We start from the raw sequence: 12,295 nt of genomic DNA, 5'->3' as shown, positions 1-12,295 counted from the left end.
TACAAAGTTCAACTCCAGGCTTTTGGGAGAGGCTGAAGCTTTTAAGTAACAACATTAAAAGACAATTCAGTGAATAAAATTCATCATGTTAACATGAAATATATAATTCTTTATTTTTTTAATCCCCAATTTTGGATATTAGAAATTTCAGTTACTAAGGAAAAAAAGACATCAAAAATTTATTTTAGAATACAGTTCAAGTGATTTAAGGGAATTTAGTGGCCAGATTGTGCAATCTCAGGGTAAGATACTCTTAACGATAAGACAGCAGCTATTGGGGTCATTCAGTGTCACACCTTGAACATAAAAAATACCTGTCATAGAACAATTTAAAGAAATAATACGTACTACCAGTATTCATAATGAGCTTTCAATTAAGTGTGCCCCCCACATACTGAGTCTGTTATATATTAGATAATTCCAGAGACTTGAGAAAAAAATCTAGGCTGATGCTCCCGTGAAGGACTGAGGGAGTGCCTCATTGTCGGAAATGCCATCTTTCAGATGAGTCATTAAACCAAGGCTCTGTCTGCTTTCTGAAATGGATGTAAAAGGTCCCATGGCACTATTCAAAGAAGATCAGGGGAGTTATTCCTCTTGTCCTGGCCAATGTTTGTCACTCAACAACCATCACTAGATTAAATAATCTGATCATTATCGCATTGCTGTTTATGGGGCCTTGCTGTGTACAAATTGTGTAATGCAGGAAACACAGTGCAACAGTGACTGAACTTCCTAAGTACTTCATTGACTGTAAAATGCAATGGGAAATGCTGAGATTATGAAAGGCACTATATAAATGCAATTATTTCTTTCATGTGGGAGCATTTGTAATACTAAATATGTTTTAAATTTGCGTTAACTGAGGTTTAGTTCTGTTCTTATCACTTTTAGAATGTGTGTTAAGTATACATGGCTTTTTAAAATGAAAGACATGTGAGATCACTCCGTGCCAGTTTAGGCTTTATAAATCCTATGATGATCTTTCCTATATTTTTACCACAGCAAAATTTGATTTATGTGAAGGAGCTGTACTCTGGGATGGGCAACGTTGGGTAGGACCTTAATTAATGGCAGATATTTTGTAGTCAGTTTCAATATTTCGACAGTGAAGTTAATCCTGAGTTTTATGCCACTCAGTTTCTTTACTAATCACGCCAGCACCATCTACTGGCAGAAGGCCAGCTATGTTACCATTGCTGCATTTGAAACAATAGGCAAAATAATTTTACACACAATTGCATGGTCCTTCATATCACTTTGGGTAAACGTGGCAAAAGGAAGTGTAAAACCTCCCATTTAGACGATAAAAGGCTTTCAGATTTCCAGCATCCGCAGTATTTTGCTTTTATAAAAGGCTTGATCCTGTCTTGAGTTCCTCAGAGAGGGCTTAGCAGTTATCGGTCTACAGATTTCTAATAATTTTAGAACTTACAAATGCTATCCTGTACATAGGTCCATATATAAAATCTCTGCAAAATGAAAAAAAAATGTGCACATAAACATTACACAGCTAAACTTTACAGACTTGATATATATCAAATGCCTTTCAGTAATAGATAACATTATTCGAAGCATGAGAAAATGACAGGCAGCTAATTAAATTTGTAACTCGTTGATGGCTCGGCAAACTTATCGAGAGAATCGCTGAGCTAAATAGACCAGGATGATCCCAGGCTCATTCCTGGAGAGTCAGTTGATCTCTGGTGAGATCTGGCAAGCTGCTACAATTAGATGGAGGGAAGTTAGCTTGCACTCCTGATCTGAATCACAATGCAGTGAATGCTGGAAGAGTGTGTCCATGAACATTGGGTGAGGACAAGATCAAGTCTGGCTAATCATCCCCTTTATTTATCAAAATAACTTGCATCTATATAGCACCTTATACTCTCAAGATATCCCAAAGGACTGTACAACCAATGGACTACTTTTCAAATGCAGTCCCTATTGTTCTTGTAGGCAAATGTGGCATACAGCATGATCCTGGAATCAGCGAATGAATAATCAGATCTTTTCTTTTTGGTTGTGTTGCCCTAGCAAGGAATGTTGGCCCAGCAATGGAATGAGCTTGTTTCTTGCTCTTTCAATCGTTTACATCCACTTCTTGCCTCACTTTTTACAACTGCCTCACACTTATCATGAGGTACTGGCCACTTATCTTCCATTTACGTACTAATGGGAATAATCTGTCTGTCTATTCCCTTTATCAAATTCCCCTTTAATCTTCTCTGTATGAACAACACCTAATTTTTCGAGGGTTTGAAGGTATGTGGCACTGGATAATTGGTTGGGGGCCCACCTCTCTACATTTTAAAAAATTCATTCATGGGATGTGGGCATTGCTGGCTAGGCCAGCATTTATTGCCCATCCCTAATTGCCATTGAGAAGGTGATGGTGAACTGCCTTCTGAACTGCTGCAGTCCAAGTGAGGTAGGTACACCCACAGTGCTGTTAGGAAGGGTGTTCCAGGATTTTGACCCAGCGACAGTGAAGGAACGGCAATATAGTTCCCAGTCAGGATGGTGTGTGACTTGGAGGGGAACTTGCAGGTGGTGGTGTTTCCATGCATTTGCTGCCCTTGTCCTTCTAGTTAGTAGAGGTTGCAGGTTTGGAAGGTGCTGTCTAAGGAGCCTTGGTGCATTGCTGCAGTGCATCTTTTAGATGGTACACACTGCTGCCACTGTGCATCGATGGTGGAGGGAGTGAATGTTTGTGGATAGGGTGCCAATTAAGCGGGCTGCTTTGTCCTGGATGGTGTCGAGCTTCTTGAATGTTGTTGGAGCTGCACCCATCCAGGCAAGTGGAGAGTATTCCATCACACTCCTGACTTGTGCCTTGTAGATGGTGGACAGGCTTTGGGGAGTCAGGAGGTGAGTTACTCGCCGCAGGATTCCTAGCCTCTGACCTGCTCTTGTAGCCACAGTATTTATATGGTTACTCCAGTTCAGTTTCTGGTCAATGGTAGCCGTAAGGATGTTGATAGTGGCGGATTCAGTGATGGTAATGCCATTGAATGTCATGGGGAGAAGGTTAGATTCTCTCTTGTTGGAGATGGTCATTGCCTGGCAGTTGTGTGGCGCAACTGTTATTTGCCACTTATCAGCCCAAGCCTGGATATTGACCAGGTCTTGCTAGATTTCTACATGGACTGCTTCATCCTTATCTTGTTCTACCTTATCCTCATCTGGTGGGAGAAGGTTTTGTTTCATTTAAATGATTTTTAAAGTGAGACTTTTTTGGGAGTTTTTATTTGCTTTTATGTTGGCATTGATTTGAAGTTGACTGAATAAACTTTATAATGCAGGAAAGAGACCATCCAAGTTCATCAATTGTTGTGAGAGTTGGATAGTTTTAAGATGCTTAACTCTTTGATTTAAAGCATATTACATAAAAAGTCAAACCACTTTTAGTAAAAATGTCAATAGTGAAATTTCATGCAAATATATTCACATACGAACACAATTTCACAAAGGGGGCGGGAAATTGGGCTCAGTAGTGACTGTTGTTCAGGTGCTGCCTTTCGAAGACTTGACCAGCGTCCGCCGCGTGTGCACACAATTCTGCCATCAATTGCGCCAGACGCCATTTTGCTGAGGCTATTAGTTGGCATGCAGCTAACATCTGCTGGAGATGTACGCAGACCAGGTTATCAGTCAGCATACATCATTGATTTGATGCCAGCAGTTCCATTTTGGAGCTCAATGCTCCAGTCAATGCCTTCTCTTACACTTCACACAGCTGCACATGCGTTAAGCAGCAGAAAGCAGCTCCCCCTCCCCCCGCCCCTACCGGTGCTAGAAGTTAACTATTGGCTGATTGATTCTGGCTTTTTTTTATTCTTTCTTGGGATGTGAGCATCGCTGGCAAGGCTAATGTTTGTTGCCCATCCCTAATTGCTCTTGACAACTGAATGGTTTTCCAGGCCATTTCAGAGAGCAGTTAAGAGACAACCACTATTTCTGGAGTTACATGTAGGCCAGACCAGGTAAGAATAGCAGATTTCCTTCCCTAAGTGAACCAGATGGGTTTTTATGACAACTGATGATTTTTATTAATTAATTGAATTTAAATTCCGCCAGATGCCATGTCGGGATTTTAACCCGTGTCCCCAGGGCATTAGCCTGGGCCTCTGGATGACTAATTCAGTGACATTGCCAGTATGCTACCATCTCCCCTTGTTGTATGATTGTATAAGTGTTCAGTGTTTTCCATTGCAAAAGTCCAAGGAGTTGTCTGGCAGGTGCTCAAGGACTTTTTCCTGACTTCAAGGCTTCTGCAGAAACCAACTCCTCCCAGACATACCCCTTGGACTACCGCATGAGTTGAAAAATGAGCAGAGGCCACGCAGAGCAAGCTGATAGAAGAGGGAGGAGGAAGAGGGTGAGAAGGACTCTCAGCAGGAGGCCATACGCACCCAGGGTGGTCAGAAAGCAATTCTCCTACCTGAACCTCAGTGAGGACCAATGTGTGAGATTACACTTCATTAATCACATCCTCACTGAAATCCATCAATTTCTGCAGCCGCAACTACAACCTCAAAGCAGGGCAAGGATTGCATCGTCAATGGCTGTGAAGGTGACTGTGACAATGAACATTTATGCATCTGGATCCTTCCAAGCTGGAGCTGGAGATATTTGCAACATCACACTGTTGCATAAGGGAAGGCATTGAGGCTGTATATTCAAAGGGAATTAAGTACCTTTCATTTTCTGTTGCCAGAGACCAACAGGCAGACTGAGCACATGGCTTTGATAGGATTGCAAGCTTCTCCCGGATGCAGGGTGTCGTTGACTGCGCGCACATTGCTTGATGGGCACCACATGTCAACTCTGCCATATACTGGCGGCGAAAGGGATTCCACTCCCTCAACATCCAACTGGTGTGTGACCTTAGGCAGAGAATCATGCAGGCCAATTCCTGATATCCTGGCAACAATGATGATGCCTTCATTCTGTGGGAGTCTGCTGTGTCGTCTGCATTTTGAGCCACCACGCCAAACCAAAGGGTAGCTACTGGCGGCAGGGCTATCTGCTGACAACATGGTTCGTAACTCTGTTGAGTAGCATGCAGACAATGCAAACCATGGTGTCACATGAAATCTGAGAGAGCAGATCATTGACATGCTAAAACCTGGACCACTGTGCCTGGGCTAACCATGAAGAGCTAATTCTAGCGTGATACCAGGAACCACAAACCCAATTTCTCATGCACCAACATTTTCACACTTTACCTTCCCTCTGTCAATAAACAGCATTCTGGCTTGAGGATGATCTTGAGCAGCACTGGGCCTAGAAGACCCATCTGGGGACTTACACCTTCTCTGCATGGGTGGCAGCAGTCTGGGCATTGATGGAGTGGCAAGGGTGGGAGGATGAATGCTGTCATCCTGAGAGAGGACAGCAGGTCCATGCTCCATGGAGCCACTGCCACTTGCCGAGGGCGGTGCCTCAACAATTTGAGTAATCTGGTGGAGGACAGATTGCTGGATAGCTGTGACACTCAGCCAGCCCCTTTGTACACTGTAATCCACCACCATGATGGCAGCAGTCTGAGCTACCACTGCAGCACCCACACATTGGTTGTTTGCTGCTTGTGCTGCAGTGGAAGTTGCAACATGGGACACTGCATCATGGTTGGGTCCGCAGGTGTGCGAAAGGAGTTCACCATCACCTCCATGCTGGAAAGGATGGGCTCCAAGCTCTGTGCACAGCCCTGTTCCAAGTTGGCACTGATTTCTTCATGTTCTCTGACATTGACTACAGACTTCCCAATGCACCAAATATACCTATAAGCATTCTTCTGTAGGATACCTCATTGAAATCCTCATCTGAGTCATCTGCAGGAGCATCCCCCTTTTCCCCCTGCCCTGTTGCAGTGCACTTGTGTACGGTATCTGGCATGCAAATCCCTCCTCTAACCTATCCCCTAAGATCCATGCAGTGCCAGTATCTGAGCTGGTAGCTACGAATGTGAAATCAAGTAACAGTGCTGACTCTTTACCTTCAGTCTCTTGTCATTGTTCCTCCACTGCTTGGCCAGATTGCACCTCTTGGGTATCTGAAAGGGAAAAAGCACAAGGGTAAGGTTTTGGTGGTGGACAGGGGAGGAGGGGGAAGGGTGAAGCCTGGCTCGAGTATAAAATTAAAACCTGACCCGGGACCGACCCGAACACAGCGAACCCGACCCAGGCCCAAGTCCTTTAACGTTTTTTCGCGCCCGACCCGACACAAATATCCTTCATCTGTTCCAGCAGCAGGCTATTCCTGCAGATGGAGTTGTGGGGAATCATGGGTAAGCCTGATCCCGTGACTTCCCGGAAGCAGCAGTGTCCAGCCTGACCCAACCCGACCCGAGCCTGAAGGCTGGGCTCGGAATATAGACCCAACCCGACCCGACATGACCCCGACACATGTAGTCGGATCTCATCGGGTTCGGGTCAGGTAACAGGCATTGTGGGGGAGGGGTGTTGTTGGGGTGCACATGTAAGAGATGGCTGTTTACAACAGATTGTAAATCAAAAGAGATTGTGGACTGAGAGGAAAGTGAGATGTGAGAAGGAGGATTAGGTATGAGGATACCATCACTGTTGATGGTTTCAGCCCCACTGCGAGCCATGGCCTCAGCAATGGCTGTTCTAATAATGGCCAATGTCATTTCTTCCATGGGTGTAAGACATGCACAGCACATTGTCCCCCTATAATTAGTTCCTCCTCCCTCTGGTTGTGTGCCACCTTGTCCTTCAAGAGAGAGGGAGGTGTGTCAATGAGTGTGGTGCAATGTGTTTGGTAGATGTAGCTGTTATGGTTGAATAGCTGGCAGTGTATGCAGCAGTGGTGAGTGTGTGAGGGGTGAGGTGAAACTATGAATGTTAGCTGTGAGTCATGATAGAGATTTTGATAGGTGAGTGAGGGGGGTGTGGTGAATTGAACAGTGCCTGAGGCTAGCGATGCAGTTGGTAGGATATGGCATTTGAAGATTCACTGACCTAGACCACTCGTGGTCACTGAGATTCTGCGGCACTGCATCCTGATCCTCGGAGCTTGCCTCCTGACATTGACCTCCACGGTTATCTGCTCTCACTGCCTATTGACCATGTGTCCAGAGGGCCTCGTGCTCCCCCTCTGGAGACAGGATATTTCCCCCCTCTTCACTTCCTCCACCAAGACTTCCAGTGCAAAGTACGAAAAACCTGGCGCCTGCACTCTCCCATGTTGTGCCATTCCTCAATGTTTCCCATGACAGATTCACTTCCCACATGACTCCCAGCATCTGTTCCAGCCAAAATGCACCTCCTCTTTAAGTGGTGCAGGCTGGCTTTAAGTGGTGCTGGGAAGTTATGATTTTTGGCTCCATGGCTGCACACAGGAATCATTTCTAATGAGCAGGCAGCACGAAGTTAGCTGCTCCAGCACTTACTGTTTTGATTTCAAATTTCCAGCTTCTGCAGTATTTTGCTTTTATTTACTTGAGAAATCAACATGGGAGCAGACCAACAATCACAATTATCTGATAAGATAACTGTCTACGAACTGAAAATTAACGAGCAAAGTGAGTTTTACACTCAATTTAACAGACTGAAAAATGCTGGATTTGTCAGCCTTCCCTGAAGTACTCTTATACTGTTGACTTGCACTGCTGACTGGACACAGCCATTCTGATTATTTGATTATGATCGATCTGACTGCTAGAGACAAATTTGTCCTCTCCATGCTGCAAGAAGGCATACAAACTCTAAGTTTGCTCATAATAATTTAATTTAACAAGCACAAATGTAGTTCCTCTGAAACTAGCAAGCTAAGCAAAATTCAACATGGCCATTTAGATTTCCTGATTGCCCATTTCCCCACCCCCAAATTACATTGGCTAAGATTAGTGCCATTGTTATTGACCTCAGAATCACAGAATTGTTACAGCACAGAAGGAGGCCATTTGGCCGATCGTGTCTGCACTGGCTCTCCAAATGAGCAGTTCACTTAGTGCCATTCCCCCGCCTTCTCCCCATAACCCTGCACATTCTTCCTTTTCATATAGCAGTCTAATTCCCTTTTGAATGCTTCAATTGAACCTGCCTCCACCACACTGTCAGGCAGTGCATTCCAGGCCTTAACCACTCGCTGCGTGTAAAAGTTTTTCCTCATGTCACTTTTGCTTCTTTTACCAATTACTTGGAATCAGTGCCCGTTAGTTTTCAATCCTTTCACGAGTGGGAACAGTTTCTGCCTATCTACTCTGTCCAGACCCCTCATAATTTTGAATACCTCTATCACAGGGTTGTCCAAACTTTTCGGGCGAAGGGTCGCATTACAATTTTTGCTTGGCCCAGGGGGCTGGTGAACAAATTTTGAAACATAAAGGCATTAAAAATTTATCTTACTAATAAAACTCACAACAAATGTGCATTTTTGTGAAGAAGCTTTAAATGAGAAGACTAATTTATTGACTTACTTTCTCGTCGCTATGTTGAAAACTGATTTAGTGACATACCTGGCATTGTTTTTGCTTGCATAAGTAATCAGTCTCTGCCCACACACTTGATGTCGCGATGCAGAGTATTCTGGATAGATGTCCATCTTCCAGGAGAGACCTTGATCTCTCTCCCCCCCTCCCCACGCTCTGTGTGTGTAGCTCGTTCTCTCTTCCCTCCCCCCTCCCCTCTAGGACTAGGGGACACAGATTGAAAGTTTTATGCAAAAGATGCAGGGGGAATATGAGGAAGCACTTTTTTATGTAGTGGGTGGTAATGACCTGGAACTCACTGCCCATAAGGGTAGTGGAAGTGGAGACTATCAATGACTTTAAGAGGAAGTTGGATGGCTACCTGAGAGAAATAGACTTTCAGGGCTATGGGATTGAGCCAGGGAATGGAGAACCGGCATGGGCTCATTGGACAGATTGGCCTCCTTCTGTGCCCTAAGTAAATGACTCTTGAATTCTCTATCCCACCCTTTTTCACCTCGCTCACCCTCTCTCTCTCTCTCTCTCTCTGTCTGTTCCCCCCTCTTCCTCTCTCTATTCCCCCCTCTCTCTCCCTGTCTGCCCCCTCTCTCCCTCACACAGTTGCAGAGAGTGGAACGCTCAGCAGCTGTTTTTTAAGATCACTGTCAGTTTCTCAACTGACAGCTGCTGACATCGGGAACAGCCATTTCCCAACAGACTCAAGGTTTGCCAGTGGGCTTCTTAAAAAAAAAAGTCAGAACCCGCTGGAAAACCCTGAGTCTGTTGGGAAACGGCTGTTCCCAATGTCAGCAGTGAAACTGACAGCGCAATAGTTTAAAAGCTGGTCTGACAAACGGAAATTTCTCATCTCCATTCATGCTGAAGATGAGGAATAGCCCTTTGAACAGTTTACATCCGCGGGCCAGATGGAAACATTTGGCGGGTCCGATCCTGGCCCGCGCCATATGTTAGACAACCCTGCTCTATCAAATCTCCTCTCAGCCTTTTTTCTCCAAGGAAAACAATCCTAACTTCTCCAATCTCGCTTTATAACTGAAGTTCCTCATCCCTGGAACCACATTCGTGAATCTTTTCTACACTCTGTCCAAGGCCTTCACATCTTTCCTAAAGTGCGGCACCCAGAACTGAATAGAACTATGGAATCATAGAAAAGTTACGGCACAGAGGGGGCCATTCAGCCCATCGTGTCTGCGCTGGCTGAAAAAAATAGCCACTGAATCTAATCCCACCTTCCAGCACCTGGTCCATAGCCTTGCAGGTTACAGCACTTCAGGTGCAAGTCCAGGTACCTTTTAAAAGAATTGAGGGTTTCTGCCTCCACCATCGATCTGGGCAGTGAATTCCAGACACCCACCACACTCTGGGTGAAAAAGGTTTTCCTCAAGTCCCCTCTAATCCTTCTACCAAATCACCTTAAATCTGTGCCCCCTGGTAATTGATCTCTCCACTAGGGGAAACAGGTCCTTCCTGTCTACTCTATCTAGGCCCCTCATAATTTTGTACCTCAATTAAGTCACCCCTCAGTCTCCTCTGTTCCAAGGAAAACAATCCTAGCCGATCCAATCTTTCCTCATAGCTGCAACCCTCAAGCCCTGGTAACATTCTTGTAAATTTCCTCTGTACTCTCTCCACAGCAATTATGTCCTTTCTGGAATGTGGTTACCAGAACTGTACACAATACTCCAGCTGTGGTCTAACCAGCGTTTTATACAGTTCCAGCATTACAGCTTTTGAATTCTATACCTCGGCCAATAAAGGAAAGCATTCCATATGCCTTCTTCACTACTTTATCTACCTGTCCTGCCACCTTCAGGGACATGTGGACATGCACTCCAAGGTCTCTCACTTCTTCTACCCCTCTCAATATCCTCCCGTTTATTGTGTATTCCTCGCTTTATTTGCTCTCCCCAAAGGCAATACCTCACACTTCTCCAGATTGAATTCCATTTGCAACTTTTCTGCCCGCTCAACCAAACCATTGATATCATTCTGGAGTTTACAGCTATCCTCCTCACTATCAACCACAATTTTTGTATCATCTGCAAATTTCCCAATCATGCCTCCCACATTTAAGTCCAGATCATTAACATATGCCACAAACAGCAAGGGACCCAACACTGAGGCCTTTGGAATGCCACTGGAAACCGCTTTCTATTCGTAAAAACATCTGTCCTCTACTACCCATTGTTTCCTGGCCCTGAGCCAATTTTGGATTCAACTTGCCACATTCCCCTGTATCCCATGGGTTTTCATTTTTCTGACCAGTCTGCTGTGTGGGACCTTGTCAAATGCCTTACAAAAATCCGTGTAGACCACATCTACTGCACTACCCTCATCAATCCTCCTTGTTACTTACTCAAAAAATTCAATCAAGTTAGTAAGACACGACCTTCCCTTAACAAATCCATGCTGACCATCCCTGATCACTCCGTGCCTTTCTAAGTGGCAGTTTATCCTGTCTCTCAGAATTGATTCTAATAATTTTCCCACCACTGAGGTCAGACTGACCAGCCTATAATTATTTGAACTATTCCTCGCACCCTTTTTAAACAATGGTACAACATTTGCAGACCTCCAATCCTCTGGTACCTTGCCTGTATCTAGTGAGGATTTGAAGATGATCCTCAGAGCATCGCTATTTTCTCCCTGGCTTCCTTTAACAATCTGGGATACAATCCATCTGGCCCTGGTGATTTATCCACGTTCAAAGATATCAGACCCTCTCGTACTTCCTGTCTCATTATGCTTATTGTATCTAGTATTTCACACTCCTCTTTTACTACAATGTCTGCATCATCCCTCTCCTTTGTGAAGACAGAGACAGAAAACTCATTAAGAACCCTTCCCACATCTTTTGCATCCACACTTAAGTTCCTTTGTACATCTCTGATAGGCCCCACCCTTTCTTTAGTTATCCTCTTGCTCTTAATTTACTGATAAAACATCTTTGGGTTTTCCTTGATTTTACCTGCCAATATTTTTTCATGTCGTCTTTGCTTTTCTAATTTCCTTTTTTATGTCACCCCTGCACTTTTTATACTCCTCTAGGCTTTATAAAATGGTAAGTTTTTTATGTGCAATACTCTGGCTGAGGCCAAACTAGTGTCTTTTTTAAGTTCAACATAACCTCCTTGCTCTTATACTCTATGCCCTTATTAATAAAGCCCAGGATATGCTTGATTATCTCAACTCATTCAAAAGGAGTCTGGATATGCACCTCAAATGCAGTAAGCTGCAGGGCTACAGACCAAATGCTGGAAGGTGGGATTAGAATAGGTGGATCGTTTTTCAGCTGGCACAGACACAATGGGCCAAGTGGCCTCTTTCTGTGCCTTAAACTTTCTATGATTCTAACCACTCTCTCAACCTGTTCTGCCACCTTCATTGACTTGTGCACATATACACGCAGATCCCTCTGCTCCTGCACCCCCTTTAGAATTGTACCCATTATTTTATATTGTCTCTCCATGTTATTCCTACCAAAATGAATTCACATTTCTCTGCACTGAACTTCATCAGCCACCTGTCCACCCATTCTACCAACTTGTCTATGTCCTTTAGGAGTTCAACACTATCCTCCTCACAGTTCACAATGCTTCCAAGTTTCGTATCATCTACAAACTTTGAAATTGTGACTTGTACACCAAGGTCTAGGTCAATAATGTATATCACGAAAAGCAAGGGTCCCCTGGGGATCTCCACTACAAACCTTCCTCCAGCCCGAACAACATCCAACAACCACTACTCTTTGCTTCCTATCACTAAGCCAATTCAATGTCCATGTTGTTACCGTCCCGTTTATTCCATGAGCTATAAGTTTGCTCACAAATCTGTTGG

At 44.4% G+C, this 12,295-nt stretch overlaps 1 protein-coding gene and 1 long non-coding RNA gene across 2 annotated transcripts in view; one reads left to right on the top strand and one right to left on the bottom strand.

Moving 5' to 3' along the window:
* Positions 1–12,295, bottom strand: part of LOC137384275 (uncharacterized) — a 117,154-nt gene that overhangs the window by 43,449 nt on the left and 61,410 nt on the right. The window contains exon 3 of the long non-coding RNA XR_010977556.1: positions 6,002–6,058. This is a non-coding gene — a long non-coding RNA (uncharacterized lncRNA). The remainder of the gene's footprint in view (positions 1–6,001; positions 6,059–12,295) is intronic.
* usp43a (ubiquitin specific peptidase 43a) overlaps positions 1–12,295 on the top strand; it is a 485,387-nt gene that overhangs the window by 444,932 nt on the left and 28,160 nt on the right. The gene's annotated exons all lie outside the window — the stretch shown is intronic.

Source organism: Heterodontus francisci, chromosome 26 (genome assembly GCF_036365525.1).
Source record: "Heterodontus francisci isolate sHetFra1 chromosome 26, sHetFra1.hap1, whole genome shotgun sequence".
NCBI lineage: Eukaryota > Metazoa > Chordata > Chondrichthyes > Heterodontiformes > Heterodontidae > Heterodontus > Heterodontus francisci.
Note: the sequence above shows the minus strand (reverse complement) of the source record. Positions and strands in the feature narration are given on the sequence as shown.